This window comes from Typopeltis vanoorti, chromosome 15, assembly GCF_054136105.1.
Source record: "Typopeltis vanoorti isolate ZY-2024b chromosome 15, IOZ_Tvanoo_1.0, whole genome shotgun sequence".
Taxonomy (NCBI): Eukaryota; Metazoa; Arthropoda; class Arachnida; order Uropygi; family Thelyphonidae; genus Typopeltis; species Typopeltis vanoorti.
The window spans coordinates 95,352,617-95,369,380 of NC_143563.1; the positions used below are offsets into that span (position 1 = coordinate 95,352,617).

General features: G+C 39.7%; 1 protein-coding gene across 1 annotated transcript in view; it reads right to left on the reverse strand.

Annotated features, from left to right (window-relative positions):
* The window catches only part of LOC150098993 (kinesin-like protein KIF28), a 91,307-nt gene that overhangs the window by 25,313 nt on the left and 49,230 nt on the right, over positions 1 to 16,764 (reverse strand). The gene's annotated exons all lie outside the window — the stretch shown is intronic.

A 16,764-nucleotide genomic window follows, 5' to 3' on the forward strand; every position in this document is an offset into this window, starting at 1 on the left:
AAAGTTATATTTATTACAGGTCAAATATATTTAAAAAAAATTTTTTCATTCTTTAAATCACAAACAAGTATATTTCATTTTAATAATCTTAATTCTTACTATTATTTTTCATTTACAACTAATATATAGTTTATGATTTATAATTAACAATTATAAATTACCTTTTGTGAATATATAGAGTTAATTTGGTGGATAATAGAGTGGTATAAACAAGAGAGATAAATGGACTGCATCTGAATGGGTGTATTGTTGTGGGAGGAGGAAATATGAAAAGATGGATAATGATAATCATGAGTATAAGAGCACAAGAGACCAGTTATCGAAGGTGGATAATAGAGTGGTATAAACGAGAGAGATAAATGGACTGCATCTGAATGGGTGTATTGTTGTGGGAGGAGGAAATATGAAAAGATGGATAGCCTTATGAAATTGCTTACATATTAATCTCAAACAGAATGGAAGAGAAAAGATTAGCAAAACAAGTTTTCTTTGCCAGGATGGCAGGAAAAAGACCCATAGGAAGACCAAGATATAGGTGGATTGATACAGTAAAAAGTGCCTTAGAAGAGACAGAAATTTAAGATCTGATAATGTTGGAGTCTTAACAGATAACAGATTAATTTGGAGAAAAATTGTTGATCAGAAGTTGATAATGATGTTATACTATCATTATATTCTGTACACCCCCTGAGGTACATATCAGGAATTTAATGATGATGATGACATCTAGGAAAGAAAGAAATTTTTATGATAGGCAGTTAGTTAGGTTGTGTACCACTAAGAGAATATACATAATTAAGGACACAATCATAGCTGTTTGTAAATGACTATACTGGTGTACCAATGCAAAGATTATTAGAAATAAGAGAGCAGATTTCCTGGCATTGATTGAATTTTCCAAGGATTATCTGCATATGCGAAACCTGGTTAATTAAGGGTTACTGAAATGGAAATAGAAAATACAATGTTTTTCAATGGGAGAAAAGACAATAATGCTGAGAAATCCTGTCTCCCCCAAAGGGAAAGGAAGCAAAGGCAGTTACACCCACTGAATGTGAAGGTACAACAGGGAAATAATTGCAATGGTTTTTAGGCTGTCTTGTTGTGTGAAGGTGGGATAAAGACAAGATGTCTAATAAGATGTTGCTATAGGCCTGAGAACATAGAAGGCAATAACTGTGAAATATTTAGATATTGGTATGACAAGTAATAAGAATATGATTCTTGTGGTAGTTTCTTGAATTAAAAACATTACAACAGTTAAAAGTTTGGGATAGGTGGATTCAGAGGATTTATGTATGAGGTATCAGTACTACTGTCAAAGTTCTGCTTTGACAGATGACCAAGGGCTCAGTACTGGGACCTGTATTGTTCAACCTTTATATCAATGATATTGTCAATGGATTACAAGGGGGAATCAGTTGTTTGCAGATGATGTGAAGCTGGGAAGGGTTATCAGTAATAGTGCAGATGTGGCAGCCCTGCAAGAGGATTTGAATAAACTAGACAGATGGACAAATGATCTGGGGGTGATGATTGATAGAAAACTGAAATTCAGGGAGCATATTACAAAGGTAGTGAGGGTAACTCAGAGGATTGCTGCAATACTGAGAAGGATGCTGACCTGCACAGATAAAAGAGTTATCATTCCATTGTATAAGACTCTGATCAGACCACACTTAGATATTGTTCTCAGATTTGGTCCCCATGATTTGAAGGGGATAAATTGACTATGGAAAGGGGGATAACAGAGGCAGATAACAAAGATGGTTTCAGGCCTGTACAATCTGAGTTATGAGGATTGACTGAGGGAATGTGGACTGCAGAGTTTGGTGGATAGAAGAAGGAGGAGGTGATATGATTGAGACTTTTAAACTGTTGAGAAGCAGTTACAGGGTAAACATTAGAGAGTTCTTTCACTTGGTGGAATGGCGGGAAGTAGCGATGACAAAGGGCCATCCCTGGAAGTTACGAAAGGAGGCTGTGCGCAAGAGGGTGAGAAGTAGTTTCTTTTGCATGGAGGATGGTTGAACCTTGGAATGCATTAACTGAGAGAGTGGTTGGGGCGGGAACGGTCAATGGGTTCAAAGAGTGGTATGATAAACTTTGTGTTTCCTAAAAACGACCTCCCACAATGAGTCTTTTGACTCCATGGAGGCCTGGATAATAATAATAATAATAATAATAATAGATGTCATCAGTAAGATTACAGCATATGTGTAACTATAGGCTAATGATTAGGGTAGGTTCTCATGCAAGTTTGATACAGTACCATGGGATGCAAAGCGTAAAGGGAAATAAAATGATACAATTTCAAACAGGTTAAAAGGCATTTGCAAATGGCACTGTATATATGGTTAATAGGATAAATAGCATAAGAGTGATATGAACATTGAAATTAAGAATCCACCAGAGTGGTTAGCATATCCACTCTCCAGTCAATAGGATGCAAGTTCAAACTTGCCGTGGGCATGAATGTTTGTGATTGTCTTTAGGTGGCAGAGGAAATTTATTGCCCAGTGTGAGACTACTGCCTTGCTTATTATTATTATTATTATTATTATCACCCCAAGACCTCATGGAGTCAAAGACTCATCTGGGAGGTCCTTTTATCACACACACAGCTCATCATACCATGTTTTAAACACATCCAAACACTTTGCAGACACCACATTCTCAGGCAAGGCATTCCAATCATTCACAACTCTGCACGAAAAAAACCTGCCTCTCACTCCCCTACTCACACCCTCTTTATACAGTTTCCAGGGATGACCTCTGGTTCTCCCCCCCTGATCTCCCACTATTCTCTGTAAAACTTCTCCAACATTGATCCTATAACAACCCCTTACCAACTTATAGGTCTCTATCATATCTCCCCTCTTCCTCCTGTCCACCAGACTCTGCAAATTTACATCTTCTCAATCTTTCCTCATACTCGACATTCCAGAGGTCAGAAACTACCTTAGCCTTTGGACCCTTTCCAACATCTCTTTATCCTTCTGAAAACCCGGTGACCAAATCTGGGCACAATAATCCATGTGTGGCCTAACCAAAGCCTTATACAACAGAACAAGAATCTCCCTACTTCTACATGTCAGTGTCCTCCACATCATTCCCAGAAGCTTTGTGTTGTCTTCACAATTTTGACAATGTGTCCTCTAAATTTTAGATCCTTATCCACTATCACCCCCAGATCTCTTATTTCCTCTACCTCCAACAATATATTCTCACCAAGCATAAATTCTGCATCCCATCTTTGTTTTCCAAATTTTAAAACCTTACATTTTGCAACATTAAACTCACATCCCCATTTCTGTGCCCAATCACTCAATCTATCCAAGTCTTCCTGTAAGGCCACAACATCTTCACTACACTTCATGGTTCATCCCAACTTTGCATCATCTGCAAACAGCTGAATATCTCCATCCAAATCTTTACCTATATCATTAATATACAAGTTAAACAGCAATGGACCTAAAACAGATCCCTGAGGCACTCTACTAGTGACTTTCCTTTTCCTGGATATCGCTCACCCATACACAACTTGTTGATACCTATCAGATTTGAGAAGAAAGTAATTTTTAATCGGTGAATAGTCCATTTTTTTCCCCGTTTTTCTACTTTTTTGAGTGGTAAATTGTTTCTCTGAATATGAGTGTACTTCAGTGGTTGTTTTTTGGAAGTTAGTTGCTGTCGCGATATAATATATTTTGGTTACCATCGGAATTGAATGCATAACAGTGGAAGACAAAACGAAGCTAAGTTTTCATTACTGTATTTAATTATATTTCATTTTATTTAGTGTACTTGAATGTTTTGTTTTGCTTGTAATTGTTTGTACTTTTTTTTCTTATTTATTTAGTGGAATTTATTATTTATATTTATTAAATACAATTAAGACAGGGTACATGTGGAATTACCAGGCTGGTAAGTATGACAAGCTTAGGTGTGTGCTTGGCTCAATGCCATGGCATGTAAAACTGCAAGGGCTGGATGTTGATAGTGCATGGGAGGTGGTTAAGAACTGTTTGCAGGAGGCAATGGTTGACTGTATACCAAGAGTCCGAATAATAAATCAATTAGGGGTTAAATGGATGAATAACACTATTAAGCTTGAGCTGCAAAAAAAGAAACAATTGTGGAGGAAATTTAAGGAGAAGGGTGACCATCGGGCGCAGGAACAGTATAAAGCTCAGGCCAGGATGGTAACAAGGGTGGTAAGAAAAGCAAAAGCAGATTACGAAAGGAAATTGGCCACGCAGGCTAAAGAGAATCCCAAACAGTTTTTTCAATATGTTGCAAGTAAAAGGAAAAATGCTCATGGCAGAATGATCTTAAAAAATGCTAAGGGTAGGGAGGTAACCGAATCAGTCGATATTGTGGAATTACTGAGCGAGCACTTTGCAAGAGTATATCATCCAGGTGGTGACTTTGCAGGAATGGAAGAACCAACAGCTTATACTGGAATTGTGATGAATGAAGTAGAGGTAACTAGTCTATTACAGAACCTCAATGTCAATACATCTGTGGGATTGGATGGTATACCAGCTCGTGTCGTACGTGAAGCGGCCAAAGAATTGTCAGTGCCCTTGACCATTTTGTTTAATTTGAGCCTCAGGACTGGGTCAGTCCCAAGGGGGTGGAAAGAGGGGAAAATAGTTCCACTGCACAAAGGTGGTTCCAAGGCTGCTGTTGAAAATTACCGGCCAATCAGCATAACAGGAATCATTATCAAGGTCTTAGAGAAAATAGTCAAGAGGAAAATACAAGATTGGATAGAAGAAAATGGGATACTGTATCGGGGACAGCATGGTTTTGTGAAGGGTAGGTCATGCCTCAGTAACTTGCTCACGTATTATAACACAGTGACGGCTGAACTGGATAAGGGTAATGGGTTTACGGTGATTCTACTGGACCTTGCCAAGGCCTTTGACAGGATACCACATGGAATTCTAATCAGTAAATTGGGGCATATGGGGATGGACATAGGGTTGGTGAGATGGATAGGAGGGTGGTTGACGGAGAGATATCAGAGAGTGGTTTACTCAGGAGTAGAGTCCACAAGACGGCCTGTGACTAGTGATGTGCCACAAGGATCTGTTCTTGGACCACTGCTGTTTAATTTGTTCATAAATGATATAGGAAAGGATCTGAGAGGAACAGTTCATTTGTTTGCGGATGATGCGAAGTTGGGTAGGGCAATAGTGAATGCTGATGACGTCAATATTTTGCAAGATGATTTGGATAGATTGGAGGTCTGGGCTAAGGAGAATGGATGTCAGTTTAATGTGGCAAAATGTAAGGTTATGCATTTTGGGGTGAAAAGATTGGTGGCAGTTTACTGCATTGGTGGAACCGTGCTCCAGGAAATTGATGAGGCACGAGATTTAGGAGTGTTGGTAGATAAGGAATTGAAATTTAGGGGACACATTGCAAAAGTAGCCAAATCAGCTCATCAAATCACTTGGTTGCTGAAGAATACGTTGACAAGCAGAGACAAGCAGGTTATTGTTCCTCTGTATCGAGCCTTGATAAGACCCCATCTAGACTACTGTGCTCAGATTTGGTCACCTAGGTTTCTTCTTGATGGGGAGGAGGTGGAGAGGATCCAGAGGCGAGTGACCAAGATGATAGCAGGTCTGTGGAATGAACCGTATGAGAACAGGTTGAGGATTTGTGGGTTGCAAAAATTGGTTGATAGGCGGAGGAGGGGAGATATGATTGAGGCATTCAAATTACTGAAGGGTTTCTATAAAATTAATTCAGAAGATATTTTTGAGAACAGGGCTGGTTGTGGGAGGACTAGGGGACATCCATGTAAACTGGGCAAAAGTGTGGTTAGTAAAGGTGTTAGAGCTGGGTTCTTTACTTTTAGAGTAGTGAATGAGTGGAATGCGCTCCCTGAGTCTGTGGTGGATGCTGTGACAGTGAATGAGTTTAAGGCGAGGTATGATAGATACTGTATTAATGTCAAATAGTTGTGATGAATATGATTTGGGGCCTCCCTCGATGAGTCTAATGACTCCCTGGAGTTGCCCGTAATAATAGTAATAGTAATAGTAATAATTTATTAATTGAATAATTAACGATTACGCTACTCGGCAGTAAGGAATGATGGCGGATTCAGCTGCAGTTGCAAGTGGCATATCACCAAGTCCTCTGCCATTTAAGAACTCTATTATAAGAAATATTATAAGAGACTTTGTGGCATGCAGTACTTGCGGCATGTATGTGTCTCGGGAATTAGATATGTGGCTTGTGAAAGAGAGCGGAGACCGTATGTGTGCAAAATGCAGGCAGTGGGAGGAAATAAGTGCATTCGAATTATCAATATCCAACCTTGTTGCTCCAGGAATGGGGAATGAATGTAGGAAGACAAGTGGTGTGAAAAAAATATATATATGAACGAGAAAATAATAGTTGATAGTGTGGAAGGTGTGAGTCACTGTGAAAGTTTAGGAGATGGTTTTGTTTGGGAGAGTGAATTTAGATTAAGAGTGACTGACCTGCAGAGGAAGATAGATGAGCTGAAAGAGGAGGTGGAATGTCTTGTGAATGAGAGCAGAAGTATGAAAGATAAGATTAGGAGAATGGAAGAGATAAATGCAAGCCGAATCAGAGTGTGGGAGAGAGAGAAATTTGGGAGTGTTAGAAGAGAGGGAATGAGTGAGAAGTATGTGGGTGCTAGATGAGGAGAGAATGGAAACAGTAGAAGAGAGGGAATGAGAGAGAGGTATGGGAATGCTAGCAGACGAGAGGATGGAAACAGTAGAAGAGATGGAATGAGAGAGAGATATGAAAGTGCTAGAAGAGAAGAAATGGAATGAGAGGGAGATATGGGAATGCTAGAAGACGAGAGGATGGAAACAGTAGGAGAGACAGAATGAGAGAGGGATATGGAAGTGCTAGAAGTGGAGAAAATGGAAACAGAATGAGAGAGATGTACGGGAGTGCTAGAAGAGGGGAGAATGGAAACAGTAGGAGAGAGAGGTATGGGAATGCTAGAAGAGAGAATAGCAGTAGAAGAGAGGGAATGAGAGAGACCTATGGGAATGAAAGAAGAGGAGAGAATGGAAACAATAGGAGAGAGAGAATGGTAAGAGGTATAATGTATGGCGACTCAATGATCCGTGTTGTTCAAGATAAGATGCGTGAGGAGTGTTTGCCAGGAGGAACAATAGAAAGGGTGGCTATGGCAATTAAGAGAGGTGAAAGGGTGGATGAGATGATTGTGATGGTAGGAACAAATGATTTGAGTGGTAATGTAAGTTGGGCAGCGAGAAATATGAGATTTTTGCTTGAGGCTGTATGGAAGAAGACAGAGAGAGGAAAAATAGTGTGCATGTTGCCTAGGTATGATAATGATGAACTGAGCAGAAGAGCGGTGATATTGAATATCATAATAGCAAGAATGTGTGACAAGAGAGGACTGGTATATGTGGATGCTTGGAGTGCGTTTGAGGAAAGAGAGGAACTGTATGCGAGAGACTGCTTACATTTGAATGAGGAAGGACGTAGGCATCTGGAGAGATTGCTGTTCTGAATGAGTCAGTGTGTCCCAGGGAAGATGATAGCAGGGGTGGCCTCTTGTGGGAATGGATACTTGGGAGAAGGGAGACGATGTCAGGTAGCACTGAGCCCAGTGGAGTCTAGAAGGGATAATGCTGGGTATAGAAACAATGGCATTTATATGCTTTATACTAATGCCAGGAGTATCCGGAATAAGGGAGAGGAATTGGTGGCGCAGATAGCATCAGGCTGGCCAAAAATTATTGGGATCACTGAGACGTGGTTGACAGAAGGGGATATAATAACAGGAATAGAAGTCGCTGGGTACAGCATTTTTCGGCAGGATAGGAAGGGAAAGCATGGTGGTGGAGTACTGCTTATGATAAGTGACGACCTATGTCCTCTAAGAGCCTCCACTCTTAGAGGACATAGGTCGTCACTTATCATATGGAAGGCAGTGAGACAAATGATTTTGAGAGCATATGGTGTGAGGTAGAGGTGGGTAAGACAGGATATTTAGTGGGGTGTTGCTACAGACCCAGGAGCACAGAGAATGGGGACGAGGGGATGTTTAGACAGTTAAGTTTGGCAAGTGCAAGAAGAATGATTGTCATGGGAGATTTTAACTACAGTAGTATAAATTGGAGAGAGGAAGATACATGTAGCAATAGATAGGGGAATGGAATTTCTAGAATTCTTGAGGGAAAAATGTCTTAGGCAACATATAACAGAGGGAACAAGAGGTTCAAGAGTTTTGGATTTGGTTATAGCATCAGAAGAGATCTCAGATGACATCTCTCCCACCAGTTGGAGAGAGTGACCATTGGTTTTGACTTGGAAAATGAATAGACATGCAGGAGTATCAAAGAGACGGGAACTTATGTGGAATTATAAAGCAAGTGATTATAATAGTCTTAGACGTCAACTTCAGGAAGTTTCATTAGTGCATGGGAAATTGTGAAAGAATATTTGTTAGCAGCAATGGTAAGTGTATACAACGAGTGAAGAAGAGGACACAATTTGGAGTAAAGTGGATGACAAACAATATTAAACAGGAATTGCATGCGAAAAAGAGGCTATGGAAGAGATATAAGGAGACAGGTGAAGAGAGGATGCATGAAGAATATAAGACACAGGCCAGAAGAGTGACTAGTGTGGTACGGAAAGCAAAACTGGAATATGAGAGGAGGTTGGCCCTAAGATCCAAAGAAAATCCTAGGAAATTTTTTAGCTATGTGGCCAGTAGAAGGAGAAATGACTGTGGAAGAATGACATTGTGGGATAAAAATGGGAATAGAGTGACTGATTCAGAGGACATAGTGGAATTGTTCAATGAACACTTTATTGGAGTATTTCATCCTAGAGGAGTCAGTTTTAATGCTAGAGGGATAGGGCTGGTTCGAGGTTTAGAGGTACAGGAGGAGAGTGTGTTTCAGATACTGAGTACTCTGGATGTCAGTAAAGCTTTGGGACTGGATGGTATTTCACCACGAGTTTTGAGAGAATGTGCCAGGGAACTGACAGTACCTTTAACCTGGCTTTTTAATGAAAGTCTGGCTTCAGCAAAGGTGCCCAGGGAATGGAAGGAAGGTAAGATAGTGCCATTGCATAAGGGTGGCAACAGACTGGAAGTGTCTAATTATAGGCCAGTCTATGTGTCATCAGTAGTTGTTAAGGTCTTGGAGAAAGTAGTGAGGGACCGTATACAACATTGGGCAGATGAGGGTAATGTTATCTGTGAGAGTTAACAAGGATTTGTGAAAGTGCGCTCTTGTTTTAGCAATATGCTAGCCATTTATAATAAAGTTACAAGAACATTAGATGAGGGAAAGGCATATACTGCAATTTTCTTAGACTTGGCAAAGGCATTTGACAGGGTGCCACATGATAAGCTGATATTTAAGTTGCAGCACATAGGTCTGGATGTCAGATTGGTCAACTGGATTCAGGATTGGCTGTCTGATAGGTATCAGAGAGTTGTGTATGGTGGAGCAGTTTCAAGGAGGCAGAGGGTTACAAGTGGGGTCCCACAGGGCTCAGTACTAGGACCTATATTGTTTAACCTTTATATCAATGACATTGCCAGTGGATTGCAAGGGGATATTCAGTTGTTTGCGGATGATGCAAAGCTGGGAAGGATTATTAGTAATAGTGCAGATGTGGTAGCCCTGTAAGAGGATTTGAATAAGCTGGATAGATGGGCAAATGAATGGGGGTGTCAGTTTAATGCAGCAAAATGTAAGGTCTTGAGGTTTGGGAAACATCGATGGGATGCTGCATACTCTATGGGAGGAGTTATACTGGAAGAAGTAGGGGAGACAAGAGATCTGGGTTGATGATTGATAGAAACCTGAAATTTAGGGGACACATTGCAAAGGTGGTGAAGGTAATACAGAGGATTTCTGCAATTATGAGAAAGATACTGACCTGCATAGATAAGAGGGTTATCATTCCGTTGTATAAGTCTCTGATCAGACCACACTTGAACTATTGTTCTCAGATTTGGTCTCCAGGATTTGAAGGGGATAAATTAACTGTGGAAAGGATACAAAGACGGATGACAAAGATGGTTTCAGGACTGTACAAGGATAGTTACTAGGATCGGCTGAGGGAATGTGGACTGCAGAGTTTGGTGGATAGAAGAAGGAGAGGTGATATGATTGAGACTTTTAAACTGTTGAGAAGTGGTTACAGGGTTGACACTGGGGAGTTCTTTCGCTTGGTTGAACAGCGGGAAGGAGTGATGACAAGAGGCCATCCCCTGGAAGTTATGAAAGGAAACTGTGAACAAGAGGGTGAGGAGTGGTTTCTTTGCGTGGAGGTTGGTTGAACCATGGAATGCATTGCCTGATGGAGTGGTGAGAGCGAGAACGGTCAATGAGTTTAAGGAGTGGTATGATAGACTTTGTGTTTCTTGGGGGGGGGGGGGGACCTTCCCTAGATGAGTCTTGACAGACTTTATGTTCTTAGGAAGGACCTCCCACGATGAGTCTTTCGACTCCGTGGAGGCCTGAATAATAATAATAATAATAAAATAATAGCCAGTCTCCAATCCAATGCACCAATCTAATATCCAACCCCATCTGCTCTAGTTTGACTGTCAACCTATCATGAGGTACTCTATCAAAAGCCTTTGCAAAATCCAAGTATATTACTATGTATCCTTTTCCTCTGTCCAAGGAAGCAGTCACTTTATTGTAATAAGTAAGTAGATTACTAAAACATGACCTTCCTTTAGTAAATCCATGCTGTCCATCAAAGATAATATCATTGTTATCAACCCAACTCTGGATCCTAGTTCTCATAAGCTTCTCCAACAACTTCACCACAACGCCTGACACACAGATAGGCCTATAGTTTGATGTTTGAGTTCGATCACCTCCTTTATGAAGTGGCACAATCTTCCCCCCCCCCTTCCACTCCTTAGGAACTTGACCGAGTGCAAGACTCATATTAAAAAAATATGTCAAGGCAGGTGTCAACTCCCTGGCACATTCTTTTTAGAATACGTGGTGATATATTATCAAGTCCCACAGCCTTATTAACATCTAGTTTACTCAACTCCCCATACACCTCTTGCTCACTTGCAGTCAGTCTCTCCTCCCCATCATCAACTGCTCTCAATCCCTCCATGAAGTCACATTCACAAGATTGAAAGATCTTTATGAACTGCTCATTAAGTATCTCCACCACACATTCTGCATCAGCTGTCTGTATACCATTTTCTCCAATCAATGTCATCCTTCCATAATTATTCTTTCTTTTGCTGGCTGCATATCGAAAGAACTCCTTAGGATTCTTTTTGGCTTCATTAGCTAACTGTTGTTCATACCTCTCTTTAGCTACCCTCACCAACCAAGTCACCCACCTTGCCTAGTCTTTGTAGTCCTCATGGAATTGGTTATTTCCACTTCTCTTATGCTGCCTCCATAATGCCCTTTTTCTCTGTATCTCATGCTTAATCTCTTTATTCATCCATCTCCCACCCACCTTATTTAACCTTCTCACCCTTGGAATACATTTAGACATTGCATCTACTAAACAGTTATTGGAAATTATTTATTTTTATTTATTTATTTTCTAACTTCAACAAAACAGTGCTACATACTGAGGTCCCATATTTAGGACCAGAAGAGGCCTAGGCCCCAACAGTATCCTGTGATATCCAACTCCAAACCCTCGTAATTTGAGATGTCATTCTCTGATAAGTCCTCCATGCCACCAGCATGCCCTGCAAGGCATGAAAAGAGAGAGAGTATCTTGAAATCAGCTCGAGAGAGTCCAAAGCTTAGTAAGTTCATATAACTTTGTTGACACCATAGTTGCAGAGGTAAATTTTGGTGTTCTTCCCGAAGTAGCCATACCAAGTCTTGGTTTGCAGCATAGTAGACAGCTTTCTCATGATGGAGGGTAGTGAGTGGTCATTTAGAACTCTCATCTTAGCTGTTATTGATGTACATTTTATCTCCTCTCTTTACTACAAGGTCGGGCTTGCTGAATCCAATGTTAGTTCTATAGTGGGTTCTACTGCTGTTATCCAACTTTCGTTATTCAACCCATTCTCTGTAACCCTCACTATTGCATTGTGTCTTCTGACCTGTACTCCATGTATGCGATAACATCATTGAACAACATGAGCCAAAGTTTCTATACTCTCAGCCTGCTCTGAAGTTCTTTTCATCATTTCTTCCCCAAGTTGTAAAAGCTCAAGTCAGGAGAGCATTGATTCTCTTTCTAATTAAATCTGTGTATTCAAATCCAGGCAGGAAGCGACTTTCATCCTTGATCCATTGATGCTGAGAGGGAACATGTTTAGATTCTTGTAATGCAGCTCCATATACTGAATGGTATAACATTAAAGCCCATCTCCTTTTTTCATCCAAGACAGTTGTAATCGGTGTCCTTTCATCAAGCACCGATCCAGAGATATGTCTGTGATCATCCTTAATACATGATTATTAGAGGCAGCAAGACATACTTCTAAAGAGGAGATAGAAAATTTTCTGGCTAAATTTTAAGTGATGTGAAGCCATTAGCTCTGTATACACCCTCTGTCCAAAAAGAAACCGAACTTTTGATAAAAAATAAAACACAGGCCAATTATAATTATTCAAATCATTTATTTTAATCAATATACTCTCCCTCAGCTTCGATACAGAGTTTGGCACAGTCAATTAATTCGTTAAATGAGTTTTTATATCAGGGATACTGTTAAAGGTAGTGGTTACTGCCGCTTGAACGTTTTCAGTGGTATCATATCGCTTTCCTTTCATCGACTAATGAAGTTGGGGAATAGAAAGAAGTCACAGGATGCTAAATCAGGTGAATACGGCACATGATCCCACACACAAACTTGGTTTTTGCTCAAAAACTGTCTCACATTGTTCGAACGATGAGATGGTGCATTATCATGCAAAAGTAACCAGCTGCCTGCATCATGATATTCATGCCGTACGCGATGAATTCTCGCTATCAATCACTTCAAAACTTCGAGGTAAAACTCACCATTGACTGTTTGGCCAGGCAGAATGAATTCTTTATGGATAATGCCCTTGGAATCGTAGAAACAAATCAGCATTGTCTTTACTTTTGACTTCTCCAAGCGACTTTTTTTTTTTTTTTTTTTTTTTTTGGATGCCCCTCTTCTGGTGGTCTCCACTCAGCACTCTGGCGCTTTGTTTCGGGCTCAGACAAGAAAGGAATGGGATGACCTTGGATCAAGAGGAAACAGTTGGAATTGAAGAGGGTTCTAAAAGCAGAAAGGGAAATGGCTCCAATCGAGCATCGAGAGATCGCATCGAATGAGTTATCAGTGGAACTAGCTGTGAATCCAGGAACGAGCTGTCATGTTTATATACAAATGTTAGAAGTGTAAGAAACAAGGCAGATGAAATGGTTGCACTAATTGAGTCATTCACCCAAAATTGTTGGAATAAGTGAGACATGGTTAGATGAGGATGACATCCTGACAGGAATAGAGATGGAAGGATATGATGTATTTCGTGAGGATATAAGGGTTTCTTGATGATAGAGAAAGAGTTATGTCCATACAAAGTAGAAATGCAAGAGGGAAATAGTGCTAGTGGTTTTGAGGCAATATAGTGTAAGATAGAGGTGAATGGAATGAAATACTTGGTTGGATGTTGTTATAGACCAGAAAATGTGGACAGTAGTGACTATGAAATGTATAATCAAATTAGTCAAGCAAATAAGAAAAGAGTGATCATTATGGGCGCTTTTAATTATGGCAATATAGACTGGAATGATGAGATAGCAACTGGAAGTAAAGAAAATGAGTTTCTTGAGTTTTTGAGGGATAACTACTTCAGACAGTATGTAACAGAGGGCATACCAGGATTAGGGGTTTTGGGTTTGGTCATCTCATCAGAGGATGTAATTATAAATGTAGTGTCAAATCACCCACCAATTGGTGAGAGTGACCATGAAGTGATTACCTGGGTGGTTGCCAGCAGTGTGAGGACCTCTGTAAGAAAAGGGTATATGTGGCACTAAATCAACAACAACAAACAAGGGGGGTGATTATGAAGAGCTCAGGAGACAGCTTGCAGGTGTAGCATAGAACGAGGAGTTAGCTGGAAAAGAGATCAATGCAGCTTGAGGGATTTTCAAAAACTATCTAGTAGATGCAATGTCTAAATGTATTCCAAGGGTGAGAAGGTTAAATAAGGTAGGTGTGAAATGGATGAATAAAGAGATTAAGCATGTGATACAGAGAAAAAGGGCATTATGGAGGCAGCATAAGAGAAGTGGAAATAACCAATTCCATGAGGACTACAAAGACTAGGCAAGGTGGGTGACTTGGTTGGTGAGGGTAGCTAAAGAGAGGTATGAACAACAGTTAGCTAATGAAGCCAAAAAGAATCCTAAGGAGTTCTTTCGATATGCAGCCAGCAAAAGAAAGAATGATTATGGAAGGATGACCTTGATTGGAGAAAATGGTATAAAGACAGCTGTTGCAGAAGGTTTGGTGGAGATACTTAATGAGCAGTTCATAAAAGTCTTTCAATCTTGTGAATGTGACTTCATGGAGAGAGTTACTTCACATGCAAAACTTTGTTTGCTTACACTTGGATAAAGGATTAAACCAAGAATATAATTTCTCAACATCTTAAATATAAGTATAACCAAGTGGAAAAACTTTCAACATCTATCTCTAATCCAGAGTATTTTAGTAATAAGATGTGACATCTTTTGGCTACTTGCATATGGAAATATGACTTCTGCATTACTTCACCTTGGTATCACTTCTGGGTCTGGCTCCCACAAATCCTCCTTTAGGATGAGACCTAAAGGAGGATTTGGACTTCCAGTCTTAAAATTCTACTATTTAAGCAATACAACTTCAAAAATCCATAAAATATTGCAAACTAATCGCACATGTGCAGACCTTCTCCCGTACTACTTGGGTTTTCATTTTCCCCTGTTTGAAGTTAATGATTATAAAGGTCCAAAAGCTGAGATTGTTCCTGAATACTACAACACTCTGTGCTTAACTCTAAGACTGCTAATACACTCTGGAATTGGCATTCTTTCCATTAAAAAAAGTAAAATTTGGTATAAAGAAATCTTTAATCTCTTTCACTGCGAAGTTCCACAGTTGGGTACTGAAAACAATATTTTGTTTCATAACTTGATGAAGTTCGAAGGGTACCCTAACAGGAAGGATCTTGCTTGGAGAATTACATATGGTTGCCTTCCAGTCAATGCCATCTAATGGTGGTACTTTAACATCGGAGATCCAATCTGCGACATCTGTTACCAATTGGAAACAGTAGAACATGCATTCTACAGCTGCCCTCTTGCTCAACTTATTTGGAACAGATTATGTAATGTGTTGAGTATGCCACTATTTACAACAGAACAGGTTATTTTTTTACAATACCTACCACCTTTATGGAATGTAGAAAAAAACATGGATTTGAAAACCAGCAATATGACATCCAAATGCTTTATAATATTGTATTGTGGAAATTTTATTGTTCAGGCAGACATTTTTTGTATTTAGAAAGAGGCATTCTAGGAGATATCAAATTTATCACTAGATGTTGTAGACCACCCACATTATGCAATATTCACCAGGGGGAGATAAAATTCTTCTATTCTTGCTATGAGAGGTTTTTTAAATAGTTCCATCCTCTTAATTCAGTGTAGTCTTATAGTCAATTGTGGGGATGACTGGAGAGCAATTCCAGGCAGAGAAGGCCAATTCAAGACAGTTAACCCAGATGGGGATAACCACCTGGAAACAGTCATCTTTGCGCTTTAGTTTCAATTGGTTTTTTGGTTGCTCATCTATATGAGATTGGTGAAAAAGAAAAACTGATAGCCTTTGGCTATATGATGATATAAAAGAGCTGAGGCCTTTTCTCTCTCTCTCTCTCTCTCTCTCTCTCTCATGCTATCTATCTGTCTTTTTTCCTCCTAATACTATCAGGCTCTCTTTCACCCTTATACTAAGTAGTATATATACTACTCTAGGCCTATGATGAGCAACCCTTTACTTTTTCACCTCATAAAGGACAAAACTGATCTGGGTAGTCTTCCCATAATGCATAGCATTATACATGTCCCGTGATGATATCTGCTTTGCATTATGGGATACTAAGCAAGTGATGTGAAGTCATTAGCCTCTATATAAGAGTTGCCCAGTCATGAAGTTATTTCACGTACTTAGTTTGCTTACACTTGGATAAAGGATTAAACCAAGAATATAATTTCTTGGCATTTTTTATTTATAGTATAACCAAGTGGAAAAACTTTCAGCATCCATTATCATCATCTTACCATAATCATTCTTCCTTCTACTTGCCAAATATCTAAAAAACTCTCCAGAGTTTTCTTTTCCTGATTTGCTAATTTCTGCTCACTTTTATTGTCCTTACTAACTGAGTCACTCTTTTGGCTTGCTCTTTATACTCTTCATGTAATAATTGATTATTATCATTATTCATCTTGTACTGCCTCCAAAGTGCCTTCATTCAGATTTCATGCTTAATTCCCTCATTCATCTATCTTTCATATCTACTTTATGTGGACATAATTCCCCAGCTATCATCAGCATCACTTCCCCTCCCCCATTGTCCTTTCTGTCCTCACAAAAACATTGTATCCTCCCATATCTATTCCCATTAGGATACCATCTTCATTCAGTCATATACTCCTGGCATTTGTAAATAAATAAGCACAGCAAAGGACTGGTTGGTTTTAATTTCCCCACCACCTGCCCTTTCCTAA